General features: G+C 44.2%; 1 protein-coding gene across 2 annotated transcripts in view; it reads left to right on the top strand.

The window, feature by feature from the left end:
- The first annotated feature begins 525 nt into the window (after positions 1-525).
- HDAC4 (histone deacetylase 4) overlaps positions 526-27,329 on the top strand; it is a 182,326-nt gene continuing 155,522 nt past the window's right edge. The window contains exon 1 of one of the 2 annotated variants that reach the window (XM_063430033.1): positions 526-643. The gene's annotated coding sequence lies outside the window, so the exon portion shown is untranslated. Of the gene's footprint in view, positions 644-667; positions 816-27,329 lie in introns of those variants that run through there. The other variant, XM_063430034.1, reaches the window with a different exon arrangement.

Below are 27,329 nucleotides of genomic sequence, written 5' to 3'. Positions count from 1 at the left end.
GCTTCCCACAAGCTAGCTGGGAGCTATGGCAGCTGTAGGGCCCCGCCCCTCCTGGACCAGTCCTCTAATAATATTGGACGGCCATGTCAAAGCGACATTAACATGCAAATGTGGTCTATAAATAACTCGCACACTCATTGGCTATGTGGGAATAAGGCTGAAAAGAGCAGCCAATCATAGGACGCGAAGCTTCTAGGGAGGGGGGGGTCCACAAGCAGACCGACCTCCAATCACTAGTTAACGCACCCAATGACTGCTGTCAGAGAGCGCACAGCCCTGTCACTAGCTGTTGATTGGCTGGTGTAGATGTGAAAGGCGAAGCCTCGGCGAGTCGGTTCCCCCAAACCTGCCACACTTTCCTCCGTGACGTGCATGCCGTCCAATCAGAACTCGGCTCCCTCACACTCCTGGGATCCGATTGGGCAGCTCAAGCGCGAGGGGGCGGGTTTGGAGGTCAGAGTGACAGCGCCGCTGTCCAATGACCAGGTAATACGGGGAAGGGCGCAGTGCGAGGAGGTGCGCGGGATGTTGGCCGCTTGGAGGCTCGGGTCGATCGGGAGGGTCTGATAGATAATCGGGGGGCACGGAGCAAGCGAGGCCCGAGAGCCCGCGTGTAGAGGCCGCTGAGAGACTCCACCCTGTGGTAAGACCCTGGTCACGTGTCTATCTTTGCACATCTAGTGTACCCATAGACATAGAATGGCTGCATTCACGTGTGTGGCGTCTCTGCGCATCCTTTGTAAATACTCACGTGTTGTCACAACTTCCCTTAGTCTGTAAGCAGCTGCTGGCATTGTGTCCCTGCTGACCACAAGGTAAGGACCCCCACAGCTGGAGAACTACAACTCCCATCATGCTCTGTCAGCCATAAAGCTGGCAATGCATCATGGGAGTTGTAGTTCCCTGGCAGCTGGGGAGACTGCTCCTTGCCAATTGTCTTCTCACTGTTTTTTAAATTTTTATTTAAACAACTTTTTTTTTTTTTTTAAATACACCCAGACCTTCTGGCTGTGTGTATGAGATAGTTACTGCTCACAGCGGGGATGGCTCAGAGCAGGTTCATGTTTTGGTTTTGTTGATGGTACTTTGCACATTTTTTATTATTATTATTTAAATAGCGCCAACAAATTCCGCAGCGCTGTACAATGGGCACATGTAGGTGACTCCCAAGATGATAAGCTCCTTGGAGCAGGGCCCTCTCCACCTCTTGTCTGTCATAATGATTATTTTAAACTAGTGCAAAACACATTGACACTCTAGAAAAATGATTATTTCATATATGTGTGTGTGTCTTTAGGGAACAAATTAAACTATAGTCATTTTAAATTGTGCTGCAAAGTGAGATTTATTAAGCCACAAAGCTGGCTATGTTTGTGATTGTAGTTTTGAATTTTTGTAGGGGTTGGGTTTTTGCAACTTGTCATCAGTGATGGCACTGAAACATGAAAGGGTAAAAAAAATAAAAACAAAAGCACTGTGTCCATCAAATAATAATAAACTATATGCACTTTAACTTAAACATATTTGTAGCAAATGATATTTAAACAAAAGGAGGGATAGAAACACTTGTCAGCTCCAGCAATAAAAAAAAAAGTCCATAGTCGACTGTAGTTCCCATTTTTCATGTTTGCAAAATTTAACTGTGCATAAAAAAATATTTGTGTATGTCTCTTTATATCTCATTATATATTCTATAGACATTTTCAAAATGTTCTGATTGGTGGGGAAAAAACACCCTTTTTAAAAGTAATATTGTTGCACTTTTCCCGTATGTCTTAAAAAGGTTTAGATTTTTTTGGGGGGGAAAAACATCTTCAAGATTTCTGCACTTATTCTTGTCTGCGCAATTGATTAGTGCAAATAGTATGATTAATGGATATTGTGGTTGGATGTGCCTCTGCCCTTTACACATAAAGTTGTAATTTGCTATGTATAGCTTTTTAACATTATTAAACATTAATAAACTGCATATAGTTTGTCATATATGCTGAATACTGTACTTTGACAAATTAGCTTTGAATCTAGGAGCTAGCTAAAAAAAAAAACTTGCGAGCCAGGATTATTTTTTTCTATCAAGCTTACAAAGCTTTATTTTTAACAACAAAAATACAATTCTTAAATGGATACTTTAGTCACCAGAGCCACTATCACTTAATGAAGTGGATCTGGTGTCTTTACCCTGTCGCTGCAGGCAATTTAATTGTAACACTGCAGTTTCTCTGACTAATAACACCTCTAGTATCAGTCACCCAGACAACCACTAAAATACTTGCTATCTCAGCATCCTCACGTTCTGCATGGAGGCGCTTAAAGGGTTACTATAGTGCCAGGAATACAAAGCACTATCACTCTCCCTGTCTCCCTCCCCCATGTTAAAAATCCTTTATTTATTTCCCTTTTCCTGGTGCTGGGTCCTAGTTCTGCCTACTCTGACGTCCCGCGACAAGCAGGTGCTAATGCGCATGCGTGTTAATGACGCGCGCGCATTAGAGCTCCACATAGGAAAGCATTAAATAATGCTTTCCTATGGGGGGAAATCTGACACTGGGTGTGCAGAGTGTGATGACGTCCAGCGTCAAATACCAAAAGTCCGTTTCCATCCTAGAAGCCCTTTGGTGGCTCTTTGGTGGCTCTTTGGTAGATGGCCACTGTGGGCAGACTTAGTGCTGCAATGTAAACATTGCAGTTTCTCTGGAACTGCAATGTTTAACATTGCAGCACTAAGTGCAAAAGGGACACTGTATCCAGACCAGTTCAATGAGCTGGTGCCTACAGTGTCCTTTTAAAGGAACACTATAGTCACCTAAATTACTTTAGCTAACTAAGCAGTTTTAGTGTATAGATCATTCCCCTGCAATTTCACTGCTCAATTCACTGTCATTTAGGAGTTAAATCACGTTGTTTCTGTTTATGCAGCCCTAGCCACACCTCCCCTGGCTATGATTGACAGAGCCTGCATGAGAAAAAAACTGGTTTCACTTTCAAACAGATGTAATTTACCTTAACTTTAATCACATACAGGAGGCTCTTGCAGGGTCTAGCAAGCTATTATCATAGCAGGGGATAAGAAAATCTTAATTAAACAGAACTTGCAATAAAGAAAGCCTAAATAGGGCTCTCTTTACAGGAAGTGTTTATGGAAGGCTGTGCAAGTCACATGCAGGGAGGTGTGACTAGGGTTCATAAACAAAGGGATTTAACTCCTAAATGGCAGAGGATTGAGCAGTGAGGCTGCAGGGGCATGTTCTATACACCAAAACTGCTTAATTAAGCTAAAGTTGTTCAGGTGACTATAGTTTCCCTTTAATGTTCCCCATAGAGATGCTTTCCTATTGGATTTGCTGAGATCATAAAGCGTGATTACCTCAGCCGTGGAGGCAGGGCAAGTTGCGCAGAGACTAGCAGGGCAATGGAGGAAAGGTGAATAAAAACACCATTCCAATGCGATCGGAGGGGGGCCAGCCACCTCAACATACACACTCACTGACACACCGATACAAAGACAGACACACTCTCTGTCAGACTCGCAAATTATTTGTTTTATTTTAATTTATGACCATCCAGCCACCCTACCTTTTGGTAAAACTGTAGGGTGTCCTTTCACTGCGGTCCAGTGTGGGGCTGTGCTGAAATCTTCAAGCACTTCTTGCTCTGCTTGATCGTGCGCTATTTAGTGGTGCCAAGGCCAAAGTGGCATCATATTCTGGCTCTGGGCATCAAAGCGGGGCAAGTGAGAGAGCAGTGCAAGAAGAATGAAACACTGCACATTGAGTTATTTTCAATTGTATGCCGTGTATTCGTTACATCCCCGGCACACATGACCGTTCCAGGCTACCTAATGTCAATTCTGTGCATTTATTTTATGTCTGTTAGATGTAAAATTCTTTTCACTTGCAGGCAACTTATAATTTTTTTAAATTAAATTATCCCTCCCCTTGCTGGCTCAGATTGCGGGAACTCTGAGGCGGCAAAATGGTCTTATCACAAACTTCTCTATGAGACACCTGTTATTGGATCGTGTGAAAGCATGGAAGATCATCGCCGGGAGCTTTGCTCGGTGCTGGATGTCAGTCAAGTAGAAATTCAGCAGAGTGTGGAGACGTGGAGCCTACTGTGGAGCACTGCCCCAGGAAGCACCTCCAGTGGCCATCTGAGGAGTGGCCACTTGGTGTACCTAGGGGGCAATGTAAATACTTTTTCCACCTGAAAAAAGTGTTTACATGAAAATGCCTGAAAGTAGTGATTATACTCACCATAACAACTACATTAAACTGTAGTTGTTCTGGTGACTATAGTGTCCCTTTAATTTATTAACATTTTGCCATTCCAGCTTCTGTTCACTGATTCCATGCATGGCTGACTATTATGGGTACAAAGTAACAACTGAGCTGTCAAAAGTCTGCTTTAGTTGATGCATCTTATTCGGGCTCCATATTTCTACTGTGCTAGGAGCCAGGGCTAAAATGTAATTACCATTGCAAATCTCCTTGTAATGACTGTATGGACGGACAGGGCATAAGCACAGCTACCCTTTCCCAAATCCCTTTTTACATGCCAATGAGATGGCATCAAAGGCTGAGGCGGGTGCTTTGACCCATATTCCAGGCCTGAATTGTGATTTATCCCTTATGTGCTTTCTTGAAAAACCTTGGCATCACCCTTTAAATGGTCAGTGCCCTCTTTCAGATCCAGACCAGTATTGAAGTGCTTACTAGGGTATGCCTTTGCATGTGACATACCTGAGACTTGTTCTACAGCATGCTGATACCCTCCAAACCTGTATTATTTAACTAGTCCCCTGGCACACCAGTCTCTGTGCAACTGCCACTCCTCCCCTTGCTGAGATCATCATTAACGATGGTCTCAGCCAATCCAATTCTTCCTTTTAGAAAAGTATGAGCGGGGGACTAAAGCAAATTATGCAGAGACCCCAAAAGGTGGCAGAGACCCCAAAAGGTGACAGAGCTGCTTTACTTTGAGTTCTTTGTCTTATGGAATCTGCATGCAAGATACTTAATGGCCTTTGAACCTATGACAGCAATGTGGCCTTGAGTAAAACGAGTGCCTTTATTTTAAAAATCATTGCTGATTACTTTATGGCCACATTATGTTTACATTGTCTGTTACATGTTATGCTAGATATGCCGTGTTAAACCCATTCCATCCTGCCTTGCTGTTGATTTGCAGAGTGCATATAGATTTCCTATTTTTGAAGTTTGCAATTGTCCTGAGTGTGTAGCTAGTAATTGATGTTTCCGTATTCAGTATTCACATCTGTTTAACTATGGGATCAGATGAATCATGTTGTGAAGGAAGATCTAAATATTGGTTTGAGTTTTTTTTTAACGTGTGTGCTGTCTATTGCTTTTTCTACAGTTGTAGGTGAGCCATTTCACTGTTTAAAAAAATAAAAAAATAAAAACAGTTTATTAATATGTGAAAATTTGTTCTCATTTGTAACAACTTTGAACATTGACTTGTGATCTGTTGTTTAAGCTGTAACACTTCCTTGGTGATATCCCATGGGGCAGGCTTGATTCCTACTCATTCATTTTATACTTCTTCTTGTTTCCTTGTGGTTCCTGCCTTTTTGCTGCCTCGTTTTCCCATTTTACTTTTTTGTGCTACGTGAAGCACAGGCTTGTTCATTGAGTGTATTGGTGAGCAAATGCTGCAACTTTCGTAAAATGCTTCCTCACAAGATTTCCTATTCGATTTTATGGCGTTGGAGCATCTTGCCGATCAATTTGGATATTGCCCTAACCACCTCCATGTTCTTGTTATGTCTCTTTCCAGTTACTTGGACTTCACCTACTGTACAGCACTGTGAAATATGTTTGGGCTAAATAAATAAAATAATTTGGGGTGATTGACCATATCAATAGCAGAATTTAGCGACCTCTAGAAAGTGTTTAACAAAGTCTACCTACAGAAAAAGTAACTCCTTTTTGTATATGGGGTACTTAAAGGGTTACTCAAACCACCATAACCACTACTGCTTTTTAAAGTGGCCATGATGGTAGGAGTCTGGATGTACAGTATTTCAGCTTGAAACATAGCACATCCAAAGATATTTTTAATTTTGTGCTGGGACAAGTTTCACTCCAGCACATGTGACTTGGGTAATGCAGAATTCTGTTCCGGGCTGCTAAATTTAATTCTGTGCATAAATTAAGTCTGTCGTCAGCATGCACTTACGCTGGCAACAGACATAAGCTCTTGTCTCCTTTCCTTCTCTCACAGTGGGAAGCCCTCCCTCATCCCAATCATATTTTTTTTTTAATTGTTTTTATTTTATTTAATTCTCCACCTCCCATTGTGGGCTCAGATCGCGCACATGCCCACTGAGAGTGTCATCCTCCAACCAAACACTTTTCTATGATGTTTTGGTTAGAGCATGGGGCAGCTCCTATGATGTCAGATTGATGTTCGCAGAGCTTGCACCCAGCACTGAATTAAGGCAATTAAATTTTTTTTTTAGCACTTTTGTAGGGGGGACTGAAAAAGGGTTGGCAAAACCCTTTAAATGCTATACATCCTACAGTATGCTTCTAATAGAAGTAGGTAAGTAGTGTACGTAGGAGAAGTTTGAGCGACAACAGACTTAATGTCTGCACACGTAGTGATGGCTAAAGACTGTTTTAACAACATGGAGAAATATAGATCACAAACATCGCAGATGCCAAAGCTGTCCATCAATGTATTGTTGAACTTCTGATGGTCTGTGGCTGAAATGATAATGTTCAGAGGATGAGTTACATCTTTCTATTAGTTTGTGTGCTTGACATTAGGTCTCGTTGTAAGCATTGTGCCTACATAATATTTTACCAAAAGAAAACAGATTCTATTCCCCCACCCCGTCTTATGAGTGGAAATCCTTCACAGACACACCCGACATTATGCATTGCTAGGAGTGTACCATGTAAACACACACCTGAGTAGAGAAGACTTGGATGTATTATCTAGAGCAGGGTTAGGCACCCATGGGCACTCCAGATTAAGTGAACTACATCTCCCATAATGCTGTTACAGCGATAATACTGGCAAAGCATCAGGGGAGATGTAGTCTAAAATATCTGGAGTGCCAAAGGTTGCCTACACCCGATCTAGCATTGTACTATGTGTACATCTGTGGAACTATATAATAAAGGCTGTCGAAAAAGTAGGAGCCACAGTCTCTCCCCCCCCCTCTTTTTTTTTTTTTTTTAAATGTTTTAAAAAAATAATACAAATATATATGTTTATATGTAACCTAGATAAGAGCAGCTAAAATTGTTTGCCTCCTAGAACATTTACATAAAAATCAGTCCTGCTAGCTATAAATAGAACCCAATGCTTCATTGGTGCCTAACTGAATTTCAAAAATGCAAACAAGTCACCATGTAAAATCATGAAATACACATTGCACAAGATTATACTTATTTGGGTTTTCAATTAACCAGCAAATGCAGATATATGCACAATAGTTATTTTGGTTCACAAAACAAAAATAGCAGGATCCCTGGAGCACTTCTTAAAAAGCTTCCTTCAACCAAAAACAGTGTTTTATAACCCACGGTCGGCAATAAAACTTGTCATTCCGTGGCAAGGCCAAGATCTCCCAGCAAGGAGGGGGCACCACAAGAGTCTGTGGTGCCTCCTCCTTGCTGCAGGTGAATGGCTGTCAGGAAGGCCAGTCTGAGTGAGAACATCTGCCATTGCTTTTCGTCAGCATGCAAATTACACTGGAGATGGACGGATCCAGGTTTAGAATTTTTTTTTTTTTTGGTTGCTAATGACTGGGTTACAGCTCCGGCAGACAAAACGCTGTGCAATGTTTTAGTTATACGCTGCACATACAGATTGAACGTTTAACTACTTAGAGGGGTACTTCAAGCATTAACCTTGGGGTATGCCTGGGTCCTGGTAGGTGTAAGGCCTCCAGTTGTGGCTGTCTGTAATGGCATGGCTGAATCTCATTCATTCATTGGCTGAGAGAATCCTCTAGCTGATGATTTATTATGATTAAAATGTAGTGTGTGTGTGTGTGTGTGTGTGTGTGTGTGTGTGTGTGTGTGTGTGTATATATATATATATATATATATATATATATATATATATATATATATAATCTCCACACCCACAATTTCTAGGGGTAGGAAAGGAATTAGGGATTTATTTTATTTACTACTATTGCTTATTTTCTTAACTATTTATAAGTACATCGAGGTATGAAACGCACGTCGAGCTAATTCTGATTTTTTTTTTTATTTATTTATTTTTTTTTATACTTCATTTGGTAGCACTTTTTTTTGTGTGATTATTTATGATTTTTGTTCTTGACTAAGACTAAGTTAGAGAGAGTGGTTTAGGTAATCACTAGTGGCTTGCCCACGGTGCTGACGTATTTAAAGGGAAAGATCAGGTTGATGCTAGTGGGACTTTTGACCCTCTAACCTTAATCTTTATCTTTTTACCTTTTGCTATACCTCTTTTTTCATTTTTTATTTTTTTTTTATTTTAATTTGCTATAGGGTTTATTCTGTGTTGGTGTGCAACATTGAGGTTTCTGCATCTATTCATTCTCTTGATACTGAACGTGCTTCTATTGTGGGACACTGCTGCCATTGTCCCCTGAGCATTACTTAGTCTCTCCGCCCCCCCCCTTATGGATGTATCAGTATTTTAGTCTTTTAACTTTTTTTAAGTTCAATTATTCTTTAGAATCAATAAAGGTAGGGTCCCCTTCTCAATTATTCTAGTCGTCGTCCTGTCTAGGACGCCCTCCTATTGAGTGTCCTTAACTCTTTTATATCTGTACATTGAGGTCCAGTATGTGATCCCTACTGGTCTACACAGTGTATAGCACAATGTAAGGTCCAAGTATTTTTTTATTCCCCTTGTGTTGTTTAGCTGAGCTCTGTCAGAGAGCTGCAGCTGGTCTCTGTGTGTCTGATCGCACGCACCAGCTATGTTTTGCAGCATATTATGATGCAATTTGTTACATAAGTTGAATACATTATATTTACTATAATGCTAGATTACATGTCAATACCATAATTTAAAATAGATACTTTAAGCCACTTAAAAGGAATACTGTGGGCACACCATACCAACTTAATGTCAATCAAGCTATTGTAGTGTCTGTTGTCTTCTGACGTCTTCTTACCTTTTCTTTATGATTTAACAATTAAGATCTGTCCCCAGCCACCACTCTGTTGCTCTCATCTACTGTTTGGGGTAATGTGAAAGCATTGGTACGAGGACTGACTCTCCATAACTATCACTGGTTGCCCATTGTGTGTAACTATTCTTACATTTCTATCCCTAACTCGCAATTATCGGCCAGTGAGTGGATGCATTAAACTTAAACTAAGATGGCTCCAGGAGACTCAAGACAGGGCTTGACAAATTTGTTTGGAATCTAAGAGCCAGCTAAAATTGTTAGGGTTCATTTTTTGTTTTTTACTATAGAAGTTTTGTTTTCAATGGCAAAAATACAATTCCTTTTTTTATGTAAATTTGTTTTTATTGTTGTTTTAACAGTAACTGTTTGTTATATATTTGCATATTCGGAACAGTGTGGGACACGCAGGTCCCGTATTAAACATGCATTCAATGTGATTAGGCGATTGTGTGAAGTATCTATTTTGGCACGCAGGCCGGGAGCATCTGAGCACTCGAAGGTCCCATCTCTTATACACGTATTCTCCTGTTGTCTGGATTCTTCACTTTGTTTTTGGTTCAACGAGAAATAACATGAATAAACAATTCTAGTAACGTGTTGGTCTAGCTTTCAAGAATGGTTGGAACGGGTGGTGTTAGATCCTAGTGTGTGTTGGATTGTCAGGTCCATCTTAGTTGTGTAGGTCTTCCCTCCACCCCTCATGTGTCTTGTGTCATAGCTTCATGCGAGTCGTACGACTAAGTTGTTTACGTGTGCGGTGTGAGTACCCTTGGAGTTATGTTTTTTATGTGTGTATGTTTTTTTTTTTTAATTCTTTATTTTTCTCATTCTGCACATATGCCAGAAAAAAAAAATATGATTGACATTGGTTAACAGAACAAAAGTACATAACAGGTCATATTTTATAGATTTCACAAGCGATAGGCATGCAGAATGAGGATTTTTGTTTTTGTATGCCTGGTCAATAACATAAACAACATGCAAAAAGAGTAAAGGGTTCTCCAAGACTGGAGACAGGTAGCTTAGCGGTGCTCACGAGGGAAGAAGTACTCTTATGGTAAACTGACCCCCTTCGGCTATCTATACTGCATTCCTGCATTAGTATTCGTTGTTTTGTTTGGGGGGGACAGGGAAAGAAAGATTCCATTAAAGAGCTTTATAATTGCGTGTCCAGAGTCATGTCTATGTGTGGGTTCTCGGGGGCTATAAGGGCCTGCTAGGTTAGGCGTCCTCGTTTGTGTCTTGACACGGTTAGCTACGTTGCAAGTCGAGGAGGGAACCCCGGGGAGGGTGTCTTAAGGGCACCCTAGCGAGTAACTCTGGGGTTTTTATTAGGCTATTTATGTGTGCTCATCGGGGAATTTTATCACCTCCTTGAGTAGTGTGTGTGGGGGGGGGGGGTCGCTATTGTTAACGCGGCTGGGAAAGATATTGCTAGCCGTTGGTCTGGTAAAGCCCGGCAGCCATATATGTGTATGGTTAAGATAGGGCCTTCATGTGATCTCTGCACTTAGGAGATCAGCGGTGGTTAAACAGATGAAAACACAAAAAATACAAATTAACAACAAGAAAGCATATAAGAATAGCATAATATTATAACCGATCAGCTTCTGAGGTATCAGGTGGTTTCATGGATCTTAACTGGAGCCTGTTCGTTATGGTAGCAGAGTGGTGATCTGCGGGTATCTCCTATCTCACGCTGGATCGTGCACGGGTGTGGGCCGTTGGTTTCGGCGTGGGACAAACTCTGCTATCCCCGCTGGGTTCAGTTGGGAAAGTCTCGTATTGCCTTTGTCTGTGTGGGTGTTGAGGCCCATTTGGAGCAGGAGTGCGTCCAGTTCCAGGTAGGTGTGCACTCTATAGGCCGTCCCTTGGTGGGTGAATAAGATCGCCCTCGGCGTGCCCCAGCGGTAAGGTACTCCGTTGTTGCGCAGCTGGCGTAGAAGCGGTTGAAGGGTTTTCCTCCAAGTGTGGGTTGCTCGTGTGAGGTCCGGGAACAGCGACAATGCAGATCCCTCAAAGGGTAAGGGGGTCTTCCCCCTTGCTGCGTTCTGAAGCATGGCTTTATCCTGCAAGGACTGGAATCTGATAATAAGATCTGTAGTGGCTTCCGGGGGCGCCTTCTTTGATTTGGGAAGACGAAACATCCCGTCTAGTCTCAGCAACTTCGTTTGTTTAGGCGGTAATAGGACTGCGATCAATCTCCGCACATAGTGTGGCAGGTCAATGAGGGTGACTGAGTCCGGGATTCCACTGATTTTAAGATTATATTTCCTGCGTTGGTCTTCGGTGTTGTCCAGCCTGTCGGCCGTTGCCAGTTGTTGCCTTTGCAGGTCCTCGATTTGTTTCTCGACCGAGGTAAGTCTGGTATCATGGGAGCTCGTGGTTGCCTCCAGGAGGACAATCTTGGCTGTTGCGCCTTCCACTGCGTCCTTAAAGTAGGCCATGTCCGCGGCGATGTCCTTACGCAGGTCTGCCAACATTGTTTTGAGCAGATCCGCCGTTACCGGTGCCCCGGCTGGTGGTTGTGCGGGAGAGGGTACCGGTGGTAAGCCCAGTGCTGAGCCTCTGTAGGGTCCCTCTCCGCGGTCCGAGGGGGTTCCATCCGAGGAATAGAAGGAGCCTTCGTCCTCCAGCGCCATCTTTTGCCACGCGGCCTGTTGCGCGGCCTGCTGTGTGTTGCGCAATAGTTCCCCAATATCTCTTGCATTTGGGCTTTTCCCGGGTTTGGGTTTCTTATGTTTTCTGCCCATCTTGTTCCCCTGCTGGGTTAGCGAGAAATTGGTCGGTGTTTTGTCCAATTTCCACCCGAAATTCTATATTCTTATTCTGCTTGGTGCAGAGCTCTGAAGTGTGCGACCATTCTGTTCCACGGCTAGCTCCGCCCCGTGTGTATGTTTTTATTGGATTTTTTTCATCATAGTATCGGTGATCACATTCGGCAATGAGACTCGTAGGTCTCCAATATCGTCTAAGAGTGTGTGGATACGCAGATCCGAGTATTGTTACACATGTAATAGGATTAATCGTTTGTCCTTTCCAATTGATTCCCATCTGTGAGAGGTAGTGTGGCCACAGTGTCGGTTATCAGTAGGGTGCGCTTTGCATAATGCAGAGCTATTGTGTGTGGAGTGTCATTATTCCTTGGCTCTCGTGTATGTCTTCCTTTCTATACTCCCCACGTTCCCTACTACGGTTAGGTAAGAGTCATGTCTGGTGTCTGTTGAGTCGTCCGTGGGGTCAGTTGCGGTCATTTGCCATTCGATTGTGTCTACGTAGGTGGTGCTCATATTAAATGCGCTGGGGGTGTGTGTCTGTTGCTGTAGGCACGGGTGGTTACCTAGCAGTAGGGTGGGGTGTGTGCCGTCGTCAGTTTGGGAAGTGCTTCTGGTAGTTGGGTAGTGGCTGTTGTCCGTGTATCCTAGTGAGCCTAGGGTTGGTTAGTTGCTTGGTCTGAGGAGTGGGTAATTGGGGCTGGTGTTCTAAAGTGTGTGTTCGCCTACCAGGTGTGGTTAGTTACATGCTGGTGCTGGATAGCATGGTCCGTTGTTGGCTGCTATGTCGCTATTACAGTGCCGATTGCTTGCATGATAGGATGGTCGGGAATTTACGCATTATAGGAAGGCTGGTGTGGTTGTGTTCCTGGATTGTGGTTGGTGTTTTGGGAATATCCTTGGGGGCAGGTGTGTAGAGCGTTGATTCGTATCTTTTTATTATTTGTCGTTTGTTCATTTCTGTCTGGGGGTTGCTTATATTGTTAGTTCGCGTTGTTATGAGTCTGAGCAGTATTGACTGAGAACCATTGTACTCTTGCAGAGTAGTGAGGTTAATCAGTCTTTTAAAAGTTGCTATTTAGGCAAGATTTTGTGGTTTGTGTAGTTGGTATGTGTGCGTTTCGTTAACGTTCTGGGCGTGATGTCTTCGTATTATGTTTGTGTTGCATGTCGGGTTTCCGGGTTTATGTGTTGGTCTGGTTAAGTTGTGCGAAGTCCTACAGGGTAATTGTGTATGTGTGTGTGTGTGTGTGGTATGTCATCGTCGAGTGACGGTCAGATGAATTTTGTTAGGTGTGTAGTGTGGTGTATTGGGTCAGGTGGGTGGCTCTGTTTGAGAGTTATCTTTATGTGTGTTAGTTGTTTTGGTGATCTAGGTTGATTGCATGGGTGAGGTTCCCGTTTGATCATGTTGGTCTTGGGTGTGGGGTCCGTGTAGGATCATTGTGCGGGGTGGTCGTGATGAGTGTGTGTTTGGGTGTTCCGTTGGTTGTTCTCCACTGCGTCGTGTTGTGTTCCATTCGTTTTGTGAGTGTAAGCATGTGGTAGTGGTATCCCTCGTATGGATGTTGAATTGTGAGTTTGTTTGGTTTCAGTGTGGTGGTGCATTTGTGGGGCGTGTGTGGTGGGGGCATGTTGTTGTGTATGTGTTTGTGCGTGGTGCGATGGGCGAGGGGGCTGTATGGGTGCAGGGCATGTTTGGTGTTTTGGGTGTTGTTTCGTTCTCTCAGCTCCCCCACTCGTCGGCCCCGTCCCCGCGGTCCCTTCTCGCTGTGTATATAATCCATGGTTGCCATTTGTCTACATGTTTGGTGAGAGTATCCGTCAGAGTTGCATGTATCCCTTCCGCAGCTCTAATTTCTACCACTTTGGCGAGCCATTGTTCCGCCGTGGGGATTTGAGTCCGTTTCCAAAGGGTGGGTATTAGTGCTTTGGCGGCATCTAGTAGATGACGGAGGATCGATCTTTTATATCTTGAAATTGGTTCGTGTGTGTGGTGTAGGAGTATGTTTTCAATGGATAGCTGTGTCGTGGGTCCCAGGATGTCTTTGATGCGGGTCGTGATTTGGGTCCAGTACGACAATTCCTTTTTTGACAATTTTTATTTTCGTTTTTAATTCTCCTCACCCCTAGAGATGGGATAGTTGCATAGTGTTCTGCACATTACAGCGTGATTGGTTAATAACACTGCAGTCTGTTAATAGAGCATCTCGTTACCAGGTTAAAGAGTTTCAACCTTTCGTCGGTTGTGTCTTCCTATTTTGCCATTCTGAGATTTCAGGTGATTTCGGGCTATCTGGTGTCTGGGTATTGCCTGACACCCGACTTAATGTAGTGATGGGGGCTAGCAGTGCCCGTCCGCTATTCATTGGCAATGCCATCCTACTTCCGAGAATGACATTAAAGAAAACAGCGTTTGGGGCCTGTAAGTTTTGAGTGGGGAGGGTAGATAAGAAAGCACAGCCGTGATCATCATTTCTGCACTGTAGATTTCCTCTACTTTCATGACCAATTGCTGGAAGGTGGGTACCCCCGACTGTTTCTATGGGGTGGGGTTCAATATCTTAGCTGTGGTGGTGAGAAGATGTTTAGTTAGTGATTTCTTATAAGCCGCTATGCTCATGTTTGTGTGGTTCAAAAGATTGGGGAGCGGCTGAAGGGGGAGATCAGACTCTGTGATCCTGCATATGGTGGTGTGCACTTTTTTCCCAGATCTGTGGGCAGCTCTACCGTATGTGCAGTCTGGTTATGTCTGTCCCGCATCTCCAGCAGGTCGCCAGGACGCTGCCATTCATGTGTTGCAAGAGAAGAGGGACAAGAGGGCACTATAGTGGTAGGAATACAACTTTGTTTTAAATCGTTTTTATTGTCATCACATTCTGTTTGTGGAATTCAAACGTAGTATTGTAAAAGCATACGGTCACCTACGCAGAGGCGGTAACATTGAAACAAGTATATTGAACATGTGTATTTAGTTTAAGTAGGTGCGTACTTCAAGATACATTGTCTAGGCGGGTATAACCCGAAGTAATATTTGTCTGTGTGGTTGTCCTGTTTTAATTGGTTTGCGTAGTTGTTTTGTGTTAGTTGGTTTGCGTAGTTGCCTTGTGTTAACTGGTTTGTGTGTGTGTATATATATATATATATATTTTTTTTTTGTCCTCTGGTTTGTATAGTCGCCTCATGTTAGCTGGATTGGGTAGGTGCTTTGTGGTAGCTAGCTAGCGGAGCAGCTTTGTGCTAGATGGTACTTGTAGTAATCTTGGGTTGGCTAGTTTGTTGTGATTATGTTTTCTTGTCACCTACGTGGTCACGTCCTATATATCACTTTTGTTTTTTTTTGGTGCCTGCCAGAGGCATCGCATATTATGTATCTGGTTTGAAATTGTACCCGGCTAGTCAGCGGGTGCGGGCATTGTGTTAGTATATCGTTTCTTGTGTCTAGGCAGTCGATGCTGATAGTTGTTCCGGTGTCAGCGGTGTCAACCGTTCTATATTGCTTGGGATAGTGGGAGCGTTTTTGTGGCTCAGTCCGTAGCATCTCTTCTGAGTCTTGGTGTGCTAGCAGGCAGTGCATGGAGTTGTGCTTTGGTTAAAATTGTAGGTTATGTTGTTAGTTGGGGTCTGGTTTATGTTTGTACGTATGTGTGCCTCCCTCTAGGGGTTATGGTCGTGTAAGGTGTGAGTCTGGTATTTGTGTGGGGAGGACGGGAGGGTGGGGAAGAGGGGGAGAGGACGAGAAGAAGAGGAGGAGAGAAAAAACAAAAGGGGAGGGGCGGCTGGGCGGCTTGGCGGCAAGCGGGTATCTTAGTCAGCCGGTCTCTGTGTGTCTCCCATCTCTGTTCCGGGGATCTCCGCTCCGCCGGTGCCCCAGGTGGCCTCTCCCCACCTGTTGCCCATGTGTTCCTCTCAGTGTTCAGATGCATTCAAGAGCGTCACAAAGTCATCCGAGGCGATGTGTCTTAGCCAGTAGAACAATCTTGTACGATATTTTTCTTTGGCGTTTGCAGTCGTTGCCTTCAGGTCCTCGAATCTCCGGGTGTCTTCCACCTCCTCCACCCAGCGCTTGAGTGTGGGGGTGCATGGTTGTCTCCAGAAGATTGGGACTGTTGCTTTCGCTGCATTGAGGAGCCTCGGTATCACTGATCGTTTGTATGCCGGTGTGGGTGTTGTATGGTGTAGTAGAAAGGGTGCCGGTGCCACTGGGATGTTTTCGTCTGTGGTTTCGTTAAGTACTCGGCCCATCGCTTCCCAGAACGGGCGGATGAGGGAGCAGTCCCACCATAGGTGGAGGAACGATCCCGGCTCCTTTCCGCATGTGTTTGGTTTCGTGCTGTCTCTAGCATGTCTCTAGCATGTTGGGGTGATGTACCATCTCGTAAAGACTTTATACAAATTTTGTTGGAGCCTCGCTGACCCTGGGGTCTTCTGGGTGAGTGTTATGATCTTATCCCAGTCTGCGTCCGTGAGCGTTACGTCTAGGTCTTCTTCCCAACGCCTAATGCACGGTGGTGCCAGAAGGTATCGTCCAGTCGTCAGTGTGGTGTAGATCTGGGAGATGGTGTAGATGGGGGATCGAGCGTGCATATCTCTGTAGTTGTTCCCTTGCTATAGTGTGGAGGAAGGTATGCCTTTGGTCCGGAAACAGATCTGCAAGTGGCTTTATAGAGCAAGGGGGTGTGAGTACGTCCATCATTCGGGGTATTGTGGTGTCGGTCCGCGATCTCAGGGTGGGCCCCATGTCCCCCGCCGGGAACTCTGGGTTTCTCCTGAGTGGGAGTAGAGGGCTCGGGTGTTTTGTGAGGTAGTATTTGGGGCAGTTTTGGTGCCAGATGCGGAGGGTGGCTTTCACAAATGGGTTCGCGTGTGTGGTGCGTCGGCTCGCTTCTGGGGTGATCCACGGTAGGGCTCGGAGATCGCATTCGGAGCTATCTGCTTCAAGTCGAACCCATAGCTTGTCTCTTGGTGCTGTCGACCAGCCGATGATTTGGGTGAGGTGGGTCGCAATGTAATACTTCCTGAAGTCGGGAAGAGCCAGTCCCCCTTTGATTTTAGGGAGTGTTAGCTGGGAGTGGGCTATTCGGGGGGCCTTGCCCTTCCAGATGAAGTGACGGACTGCCGCTTGGATGGATGTGAAAAAGCTCTTCGGCGCTGCGATTGGTATCGTCTGGAAGACGAAGAGGAATTTAGGGAGTAGGGTCATCTTCACTGGGTTGACGCGGCCTAGCCACGATATGTAGTAGGTATTCCAGGCCTGAAGTTCGGCCTGCGCGCTTTTGAGAAGTGGTAGGTGATTGTGGTGGTAGAGATCCGCTGGGTCTGGTGTGAGCCAGACCCCTAGGTATCTCATCTTGGTGGTGCACCAGCGGAAGGGAAAGCGGCGTCTGAGCGTCTGCGATTGGGTGTGCCTAACATTAAGGTTTAAGATTTCTGATTTGCTGTAGTTGATGCGTAAGTTGGAGACCTTGCCGTATTTTTCGAATTCAGTCATGATCGTGTGGAGTGTCGTGGCCAGTTGTTGTACAATGAAGAGCAGGTCATCTGTGTATGCCAGGACTTTGTGGTGTGATCGGCCTATACGGAGTCCACGGATCGCCTTGTTGCCTCTGATGTTGTTAAGGAATGGCTCCAGGGTTAGTGCAAAGAGCAGGGGGAATAAGGGGCACCCTTGGCGCGTTCCTTTGCGGATGTGGAACGGGTCTGTGAGGGCCCCGTTGATGCGGAGTCTAGCTGTCGGTGCACTGTAGAGCGCCTCTACCCATTGTATGTATTTGGGGCCGATGCCCAGGCTCCGGAGGGTTTCGAAGAGGAATTCCCAGTCCACCCTATCAAAAGCCTTTTCGGCATCCGTAGAGAGGATCAGGGTCTGTTGGTCGGATTGCGCTGCTACGGAGATCAGGTTCAGGCCCGTATGGTGTTGTCTCCGACCTCTTTTCCGGGGATGAACCCAGTCTGATCTGGGTGGACCAGGTCTGGGAGTAGTGGTGCCAAACGGTTGGCCAGCACGCTTGCCAAGAGTTTGACATCCACATCCAGGACCGATATCGGGCGGTAGCTTGCGCAGGATGTCGGGTCTTTACCCTCTTTCGGGTGGAGGGTGATGTTTGCTGCCGTGAATGGGGCTGAAGGGGTAGCGCCGTCTAGAATTGAGTTCAGAGCTGCATGTAGTTTCGGCAGGAGGTCTGATAGGAAGGTTTTATAGTATTGTAGCGGCAGGCCGTCTGGCCCTGGTGCTTTCCCCGTCTTTGCTTTTCTGATTGCGTATGCCAGTTCTTCTAGTGTTATGGGGGCCTCCAATTCATCCCGGTTTGGGGTAGAGAATTGTTTACGTCCGGCTGCTTCGTGATATGCATGAATGGCCTCGGTCCTGCGGGGTGTCCTGTGCGTCACCTTGTAAATTGTAGAGGTCTTCGTAGTATTGGGTGAACGCCGCTGCAATCTGGTCCGGGAGATGGCACATTTGTTGGTCAGTGGTTTTAATCTTGGGGATATATAGGTGATTTCTGTGCTGTTTCAGCAGGTTTGCTAGGAGTCTGCTGCATTTGTTACCGTGTTCATATACCAGATGTTGGAATTGTTGGAGGAATACAACTTTGTATTGCTAACACCATAGAAGCCTTTTAAAGAGGAATTGCAATTTTCCTGCAGTTTTTAATATTTTGTTTCATTATCCTATATATTTAGCAAATATAACTTTTGAGCAGTGAAAATTGAAATTAAATGTAGAAAGCACAAATCTATAATGGAACAGGGTACCTCCATCTTGGCTCCTTGTCAATCAACGTTTTTCAGTTATTGAACATAGTTTGTAGGATAGTAGGGACTTAGACAATTTTTCTGTTCTTCTACTCATTTGTTTTGTGTGCCCTGACTGTGCCTGGACTGAAAAGCTTTGTGATGTCACATGGACTGAAAAGCATTGTTATGTCACTGTCACATAAAAAAAAAAAAAAGCACAAGTTATAGGTGTTTTATTCAATGGTGCATTTTAGTTCTGATGGATGTGTAGTAGGTTACAATTCTTAATACAATTAATACAAATTAAATTCTTAAAGGGACACTACAGCATAATGTAGTTTGTTCTGGTGCCAACAGTCTTTTCAGCGAAAAGGCAGCGTTTACAGTCACTTAGACGGCCTCTAGAGGTGCTTCTTAGTCCAGCGCTGCACAGTGTGCAGCACCTACGTTCAACGTCTCCCCTCACTGCATGTTGATGCTGAACATTTTCCATAGAGCTGCATTGATTCAAACCATTTCTCTGACGAGATGCTGATTGGCGCTTTCTTATTTAAATCTACCCAGCCTCTTGACCTTTGCTAAAGCTGGGAGTGGATTCTTTCACTGGAGTCCAGTATGACTGCTGAAATCTTCAGGCTCTTCTTGCTCTGCTTCCTCTTGCCCTGTTCAGTGATGCCAGGGCCGGAGTGAAGTCCTATTCCTGCTCCTGACATCACTGCAGAGCTAATGAGGGAGCAGTGCAAGAAGTGCCGGAAGAGAATAGCTCCCTTGCCACCCGCCTCCATTCTCCCTCAGCCTGCCGCCGCTGGAGGTGCTGATTCCGCAGCCGCTGAACGGACTGACAAAGTCATGAGATCTCCTGACTTCATGGTAGGCAGAGTGGATGATGTGATGACTTTGTCCTAATGCTACAATAAAGGTTTTGAAGTGCTTTTTAAAAAAAAATAAATACAAATAAATTGTTTTATCAAGGGAGAAGCGATTGAATCTTGCTTTTAAAAAAAACCCAAAAAAAAAAACACTCCAACATTAGAAACAAGTATATTTAACGTTGGTGTTCCTTTAAGCAAAACAGAAGTGGCAGCATTATCCTTTTTTTTTTTTTTTCTTTTTTTTATAATTGATCTTGAGTTCCTGAATGCAGTGACTCATTCTATCTTTCTCTAAGCTTGTATTGATGCACAATCTCTACATGTTGCAATTAATTTTGGCTCATTAGCATCAATCCAACACCCTTTCTTTAAGTGCAATCAATCTTTTGGTGCAGTTTTATAATCCTTTGGTTGGGTTATTTTATTTTTTTTATGCATTGAAAGCACCATATTTAACAGATATTAACAAAATGTAAATTATATATGTCTGTCTCAGCCACACTATTGAAACCACCTAATATTCTAGGACCCCCTTGTGCTGCCAAAACAACTGTGGCTCGTGGGATCTGGCACAAAGAATTTAGCAGCAGATCCTTTAAGTTTTGCAAGTTGCGTGGTGGGGCCTCCATGGATCATATTTGTTGTTCCCGCACATCCCAAAATGCTAATTTGGTGGTCAATGCAGCACCTTGAACTCTTTGTTGTGTTCTTCAAACCATTTGTTTTTCCACGTGGCAGGGTGCATTATCCCGTTAAGAGTACACCATTGCTATAAAGGGGCATGTAGGTGGTACGTGTCAAAGTAGCCTCCACATGAGTGGCAGGACCAAAGGTTTCCAAGCAGAACATTCCCCAGAGCATAGCACTGCCTCCTCTGGCCTGCATTCTGCTGCCATCTCTTCCCAGGTAAACATATAGTCAGAGGAAGGTCATGTTCAAGCATCAATGGAGTCCAACATAAGTTAAGCAAAGTGGTGAAGCCCGTTCAGTCATTAATCGTACCGTTTTGTGTGTTTTTTTTTTTTTTTAAATTTGGTTGTGCGATTTAGATTTTAGTTTGCTGATTAGAAAATTAGATTTTGTACAATTTTTTTTTAAAAAAACATTTTTAATTGTATTTTTGTTACTGATGAAATGAAAAATCTTTCCACGTTCTTCCAAACTTATTGTAAATTGAGAGCTCTTCTTCAAGCCTATCACACAAGGACAAAACACATTAGCACTTAGCTCAGGCTTGGTAATCATACAAAAATGAGATTCATTGCTATTTTTTCACCTACTTTCACTCTGCATTTTTAGGATTATTTTCCATGTAATTATTCTGCTTAAACCGAAAGTATCCAAATATGGTGTTCAGTGGTGTCTGAGTGATACCTGAAGATTAGTCGACCTGTTTTTTGCATGGACTTTTTTGTGAAGTTATCCAAGCATGTGACACTTTCTGGGGGTGGAGTGGGGGATGGGCTTGGCCAGTGATGCATGCAGTGTTACTTGCCACACTAGGTGCTTAACAACCTGTACAATATCACTTTAGGCAGCAGGAAGAACATGTAAATCTCAATTCAATGTTATCTAGGTTACTAGTATGTTTAAATTGAAAAAATGCCTTTTTTGTTCTTTTATATGTACAGTGATGTGTTTTATAATAAAGCGAATGGCGATTAGTTGATTTAGTAGTTCTTAAAGGGTTACTTAGTTCACTCTAGTGGTTATGATGCCATGACTACCCTGGCCGATGATGCCAGTCACCATGCATTGGCTGAGCGTATACGCTGACCACTTTCAGCCAAGGCATTACATTCTGTGCATAGAATTGACATTCTCCTGCTTTGTTCCGGGCTGGCTAATAATATTAAAATTATGCTGCCAGAAGTTGTTATACTTTGAAAGGCATTAAACTCTGTATGTGTTGTTTCATAGTGAGACATGACCCCTTCAAGTCACTGAGGGACACTCCTGCCCCCATGACCGCATCAATGAGCTGATGTGGTTATGGGGGTTGGATTGTTCCTTTTAAAAGATTACCATAAGCCAGTCTTCCATAAGTGAAATAGCCAAACTGCTCATTAATACCATCAGAATTTACTCTATCACAACTGTAAAAGAATGCATTTAATAGAAGACTATAGCATTTAAGAATACAAATATCCCTTTAAATAGGCACCCCCCCACCCTAAAAATAAATGAAAAAGCAAAATTTAAGTATTAATGGTCTTCAATGCCAAAGCTCCCTTGGCTCTCCTGACCCCTTCTCCTGCTGCCGGCTTTGAAGGATCCAACCCTCCTCATCGAAGAGCATTAGGGGCCTAATAAACATGTGTAGAAAGTTGAATCAGGGCTTTCTAATGGGACTTCTGCATCACGTTACGGTTTCTCATTTTCTATCCCATAAGCGCCAATAGTGTCTGTTACGATGACAGCCTCTTGAAGAGGCGTTAACCCTGCAAAGTAAACAGGGACAATGCACCAAGACTACTTCATTCAGATGGAGTGGTCTGGGTGACTATAGTGTTTTTTAATGATACAATGTAATGTAGTGTATGATGTCCCTGCACATAGGTTGCTTGAGTAATCCTGGTAGGAGTACTCCGCCAATGAGAAATTCAGTTGGAAAAAAAAAAACAAAATCTATATATATATTTTGCTTTGCATGTATCACTGTTTAAATGAACCAAATGACTTCTTGTGTATATAATGGGGGGAAAAATAATCCCTGGTTATTTTAACAATCTATTTGCCTACATTGATGATATTGTTATGGTTCTAATGCTTATTACAGCACATTATGTCATGTGTTGGTATGTGGGAATACCCAAGATTTCATCTTTAAAAAAAAAATGTATTTTTTTTTCGTATACGCCTTCCTTGTTGTACTTTTTTTTTTTTCCTCAATGTATGTTTCATGAAAGTCCCATGTTGTGAGGTCACTCAATACTGCATATAATACTGTCCCATCAGTGTTTGTTTTCAGCATCTGTAAATTTATGTCATGTTTGTGCAAAACAATCAGGTAAAAGGCTATGCCAAGGCAGGCTAACCTTCAGTGTTATATGAACTGCCTTCTCCACTAGTGCATCCATTTCATAGACCTCTGAGGTTAGTCATCACCGGTCAATGTGTATGTCACGTTAAGCATAAAACTACTTCCACAAAAACAAATGGTCACATGACATGCCTTTCTTCACAGTGGATAGTCCCTCAAATTCAGTGGTTGTCTGAAGTTCTGCAGTGTTATGAGATGCTTAGTGTGCTTTTGGTTGTACCAACATTAAATCACAAAAGTTCCCAGGTATTTTTCTCATTCATTCCCATTTAGCACAAAGTATTAACTTGAGAAGCAATGAGTAAAATGTAATTTGTCATCTATAGTGTTTTGGGCATTTAAAGGGACACTATAGTCAGCTTAATGTAATGGCTCAGGGGCAGTTACAGTCCCTTCAAGCTCATCATTGTAAACACTGCCTTTTACAATGCTGCCTAAATCTACCTTTAGTAGCCACTAGAGATACTTCCTGGATGAGGTCCTGCAATCTTTTGACTATGGCTTCCCTTTTAAGCTGTGTTAGCAAGTGCCACATTTGTTTGTTGTATTGACATTTATTATCGGGAGCTGAAGTCTATTGGTAATTTATTTATATTTTTCTTTGCAGTTCTTCTAAATACTGGCACATGTGGGAATGTCTAATATCGTTTTAGGTGACATTACCTTGAATTTAAACACTTGTCATGGTAAATAAAGATACAATGACTAAAAAGAAGTTCCATAATTGCAATCATCAGGTTCTGTGTCAACTTCATGTTGTGGTTATGGTGCTTAAACTGCATCTTAAACTTTGTGGTTCAACACTAAATAGACATGTCAAAATATTAAATATTCTGTGGTGGTGTTTGCTTCAGGTCTGCTCCAAAAGTTTGCCAAAGGAAAAAATGTAAGTTGCTGAAAACTCCTCTGAAGGGTCACATTCAATCTGAAGCTCAACGTGAATCCACTTAGGACCTTCCCTTAGAACCTTTTACTTTGTCATGTTGTGTAGTTCCATTCTCCTAATGAACACATAATGAAAGCTCTGGCCACAGTGCAGATGTTAACTGCACTGTGTTCACAGGGAGCAATCACCTTGTGGCTAACCCTGCTCTTAATAGCAGATATCACCACACTATCACAGTGCCAGGCTGACAGACCACACGGCAATTAGGTACTTGCTTTAACTCTGCGTGTTTCCTGATCTGAACAAGTTAGTGCTATGCCTTTGTAAAGCCAGGGTTCCTATGCTTTTTTTTTTTTTCCCCCACTGATTCAGGCAGATCATAATGCATATTACCTTATTCTCAAATGTTTCTTTTAGTTAATGTTCCGTTTTGTAAATGCTGCTTTTTTTTTTTTTTTCTGTAAATTGTTTTGGATAAGTTCGATACCAGCACAATGGCTGCTTTATTAGTCTGTGTCCATGCAGCGGTTCTTAGCCCAATCCTCAAGACACACCAGTTGTCTGGCTTTAGTCTGTATTCAGTTTGGAAATGTCTAAATCATGAACTTTATTTTTTTTCCTGTGTTGGTACACACATGTTTTAGCCAGAAGTGGTATTTGTCAAGCCATAACAAAGATCACTTGTGGTTGATGCATTGTTGTGTTTGTAGTGCCAATAAATTAGATGGCTTTTACACTTATAGCGGCAGTATCACCGTCTGGGGACTTTGCTGAATTCGCAAAAACCACCCGAAAAGTGACATTTCCACTGCGGGTCTGGAGGATGGGGCAGGGGGAGAAGGCAAATGTGATCTTTACTTACCTCAACCTGCCATCAACTTGTTCCAGTGGATCCTCTTAAGAACATTGTACAGCGCTACGGAATTTTCTGGTGCTATATAAATAATAATAATCCAACGTCACTGCTGTACTCTCGCGCATGTGTGAGAGTACAGCATTGAGGTCTAGGGAGGATCCAGCAAGACCAAGAGTTCCTCCATAGTCACAGCCAATTCCCTGCAGTCATCAATGGTGATGCCTGTTGGGAATGACTCTGTAGCTCCGTCCTGAGTATAAGATAATCAGGCAGAGGAGAAATACAGCAACCAAGTAGTAGCCTATCATAGCCCTGAAAACAACTTTAGCTTTAATGAAGCGGTTTTGGTGTACAGATTGTCCACCTGCAGTCTTCTCTGCCATTTAGGAGTTAAATAATCTTGTTTATACATCCCTAGTCAAACCTCCCTGCATGTTAATTGCAAAGCCTACCTAATCACTTCCCGTAATGAGACATAGGAGGTAGGGATCGACAGATTATCGGTTTTGCTGATATTCCTCTTTTTAAATTTTTTTAAATTTATTTTTAAGTATCTGTATCAGTCGATAATGAATGGGCGCACCGGCCTGGGGGGCGCTAGATTGGAGTGACTGGCAGGAGGTGGGCGCACAGCGCTCCCTCCTGCCATGCACTCTGTGTAGCGCGGCCGAGTGGACTTATGTTTCCTGTACCCTGCCGGACTGAAAGGAAGTGCTCACTGAGAGAGCACTTCCTGTCAGTCTGGCTGGGCACAGGAGACTGAATCTCCTGTACCACGGTGCGCACTGCTCCGCTCGGCCACGCTACCAGGAGACACACCAGGGAGCAGGGACAAAGGAGGGGAGAGAAAGAGGGGCATTATTTGACGGGGGGACATTATGGGACAGGGGGTGGGGGTAGTAAGGAACACTATGGGGTCGTAAGGAACACTATGGGATAGGGAAAAGGGGGTGGTAAGTAACACTATGGGGCAGGGAAAAGGGGGTGGTAAGGAACACTATGGGACAGGGAAGGAGGGAGAGGAACATTAAGGGAGGACACAAAGGTACAGGAGAGGGAAGGGCAAATGAACACTGGGGTAGGGGGGGACCACCAAAAGACAAGGGAGAGGAACATTAAAGGGACACTATAGTCACCAGAACAACTACAGCTTAATGAATTTGTTCTGGTGAGTAGAATCATTACCTTCAGGTTTTTTGCTGTAAACATTGTCTTTTCAGAGAAGCAGTGTTTACATTACAGCCTAGCCTAGTTACAGATCCTTCCTGGGTCATGGCTGCCTAAAATGCATCCAAACATTCAGTATCTCCTCCCTCTGCATGCAGGGCCGGCGCGTCCATAAGGCGGCACAGGCGGCCGCCTTAGGGCGCACCGGCTCCGGGGGCGCAAGATTTCAGTGACCGGCAGGAGGGAAGCTCTCCCTCCTGCCGGCCACCATCTCCGCCCCCAGTGCGGCAGGGCTGCGATCAGGGGCGGCGAGGGAGCTCTAACCTCTCTGCTCTGCTCCCTCGCGCGCTGCCTGTCTGCTGATGCCGCGGGAGCCGGAATATGATGTCATATTCCGGCTCCCGCGGCATCAGCAGACAGCCCGCGAGGGAGCAGAGCAGAGAGGTTAGAGCTCCCTCGCAGCGCCTGATCGCAGCCCTGCCGCACGCCGCCCAGCAGCCCCACTGGACCCCAGGGAATGATCCACACCAGCTTTCCAGGTAGGGAGGCTGGGTGGATATTATTTATGTATTAAAATAATATGTGATATGTATGTGATGTGTCTGTGTGTGAGAGTGTCTGTGTGTGAGAGTGTCTGTGTGTGAGAGTGTCTGTGTGTGAGAGTGTCTGTGTGTGAGAGTGTCTGTGTGTGAGAGTGTCTGTGTGTGAGAGTGTCTGTGTGTGAGAGTGTCTGTGTGTGAGAGTGTCTGTGTGTGAGAGTGTCTGTGTGTGAGAGTGTCTGTGTGTGAGAGTGTCTGTGTGTGAGAGTGTCTGTGTGTGAGAGTGTCTGTGTGTGAGAGTGTCTGTGTGTGAGAGTGTCTGTGTGTGAGAGTGTCTGTGTGTGAGAGTGTCTGTGTGTGAGAGTGTCTGTGTGTGAGAGTGTCTGTGTGTGAGAGTGTCTGTGTGTGAGAGTGTCTGTGTGTGAGAGTGTCTGTGTGTGAGAGTGTCTGTGTGTGAGAGTGTCTGTGTGTGAGAGTGTCTGTGTGTGAGAGTGTCTGTGTGTGAGAGTGTCTGTGTGTGAGAGTGTCTGTGTGTGAGAGTGTCTGTGTGTGAGAGTGTCTGTGTGTGAGTGTGTCTGTGTGTGAGAGTGAGTGTGTCTGTGTGAGTGAGTGAGTGTGTGTCTGTGTGAGTGAGTGAGTGTGTGTCTGTGTGAGTGAGTGTGTGTCTCTGTGTGAGTGAGTGTGTGTCTCTGTGTGTGTGAGTGTGTGTGTGTGTGAGTGTCTGTGAGTGTCTGTGTGTGTGTGAGTGTGTGAGTGTGTGAGTGTGTGAGTGTGTGAGTGTGTGAGTGTGTGCGTGTGTGAGTGTATGTGTGTCTGTGAGTGTGTGCATGAGTGTATGTGTCTGTGAGTGTGTGCGTGAGTGAGTGTATGTGTCTGTGAGTGTGTGCGTGAGTGAGTGTATGTGTCTGTGAGTGTGTGCGTGAGTGAGTGTATGTGTCTGTGAGTGACTGTGAGTGTGTGCGTGAGTGAGTGTATGTGTGTGTGTGCGTGAGTGAGTGTATGTGTGTCTGTGAGTGATTGTATGAGTGTTGCATGTGAGTGTGTCAGTGTATGTGTGTGTCTGTCAGTGTGTGTTTGTGAGTGTCTGTCAAATCAGTGAGAGTATCTTTGTCATTGAGTCTGTGTGTGACTATCAGTGTGTCTGTCAATGAGTGTCAATCAGTGTGTGTGTGTCAGATCAGTGAGTCTCTGTGTTTGTCATTGAGTGTGTGTGACTGTCAGAAGAACACTAAGGGACAGGGAAGGGAGGGGACCAATAATGGACGGGGAGAGGGGCTGGTTAAGAGGC

The sequence above is a fragment of the Pelobates fuscus genome, chromosome 8, assembly GCF_036172605.1.
Source record: "Pelobates fuscus isolate aPelFus1 chromosome 8, aPelFus1.pri, whole genome shotgun sequence".
NCBI lineage: Eukaryota > Metazoa > Chordata > Amphibia > Anura > Pelobatidae > Pelobates > Pelobates fuscus.
Note: the sequence above shows the minus strand (reverse complement) of the source record. Positions and strands in the feature narration are given on the sequence as shown.